Source organism: Octopus bimaculoides, chromosome 25 (assembly GCF_001194135.2).
Source record: "Octopus bimaculoides isolate UCB-OBI-ISO-001 chromosome 25, ASM119413v2, whole genome shotgun sequence".
In the NCBI taxonomy this organism is placed as follows: Eukaryota; Metazoa; Mollusca; class Cephalopoda; order Octopoda; family Octopodidae; genus Octopus; species Octopus bimaculoides.
In genome coordinates, this window is record NC_069005.1 from 29281590 (window position 1) to 29283159 (window position 1570).

The following is a 1570-nucleotide window of genomic DNA, read 5'->3' on the forward strand; positions in this document are numbered from 1 at the left end:
ATAATAATAATAATAATAATAAATGCCCTGATACAGTACCAGGCAGTAGCTCTCATGGCTTCTGATCTTAACTGATTGGAAGTGTTATCATGTACGTTGTTTTGTCTTGGTATAAAAGATGGGCTACAGCAAATATTCTGCTCAATACCACAGATTTGCTTGTCAGTTGTTTGAGCTTAACCAGTTGAGCATGTCCCTTAGTGGCTGATGATATGTGCATCTTTGAACACGAGCAGAAGTAGAGGGGGAGCATCATAGCCATGTGTTGAGAAGAATTCTTTGGGGTTTGGATAATACACCTCTGGAAACATGGGTCTTTCGTTCAACATCCTTAAACAACCCTTATTCAGGGACATTTTGAGTGGGATGGGCTACTCGACCTGAAGAAAAATCCTAACTCAGACCCACCTGCAAGGTCATGCACTGTTTATCTTGATATGAGATCACCCTGTCGTGCACATATGGTTGTGATGCATGTGCCTGGTGTACTCTTATCAGATGGGTAGTCATTATGGATATACTGTGTGTGTGTGTGTGTGCGTGCATGTCTTTGTGTCTGTTTCTGTCCCCAACCACTGCTTGACAAACCGATGTTTGTGTGTTTACATCCCTATAACTTAACGGTTCTGCAAGAGAAACCGATAGCATGAATAACAGGCTTAAAAAAAAAAAATGTACTGGAGTTAATTTATTTGATGACAAATTCCTCAAGATGGTGCACCAGCATGGCCACAGTCAAATGACTGAAACAAGTAAGAAAAAAAAACAGAAAAAAATGGACAGAGAAAATTGACCTACCCGGGTGGTAGTGTTAGTGTCACAGAACGGGTAGCAGTGGTTCGTAGCATTAGTATCGGCTGACCAATGACCAGACTCTTCCAAGAATATGGTTCGACAATGAGTTGACCAGGCTGAAGACTTGGAATTGAACCACTTTCTGGGTGACTGGAATCTAAGAGATTGGCAAAAGATTAGAGAAATTCATTTTGTGAAAGACCAGCAGTCTCCCTACTTCAAACCACAAACATTGTCCAAGGGAAAGGCAGAGAATGATACAGGCAACTGCCCAGTGGGTCCATGCTTTAAAACAGCGCTGTGCACAGCCCTTATACACACCAATATAGTCCACTGTATTGCCATCAAATACATTCTTACAGTCACTAAATAATCTCTGTTCAGACCCCACACAGATCTTATACAGATCTATATAGTCCCCACATAGTCACTATGTTGTTGTTGTTGTTGGCACTCCGTCGCTTACAACGTCGAGGGTTCCAGTTGATCCGATCAACGGAACAGCCTGCTCGTGAAATTAACGTGCAAGTGGCTGAGCACTCCACAGACACGTGTACCCTTAACGTAGTTCTCGGGGATATTCAGCTTGACACAGAGTGTGACAAGGCTGACCCTTTGAATTACAGGCACAACAGAAACAGGAAGAAAGAGTGAGAGGAAGTTGTGGTGAAAGAGTACAGCAGGGTTCGCCACCATCCCCTGCCGGAGCCTTGTGGAGCTTTAGGTGTTTTTGCTCAATAAACACTCACAACGCCTGGTCTGGGAATCAAAACCA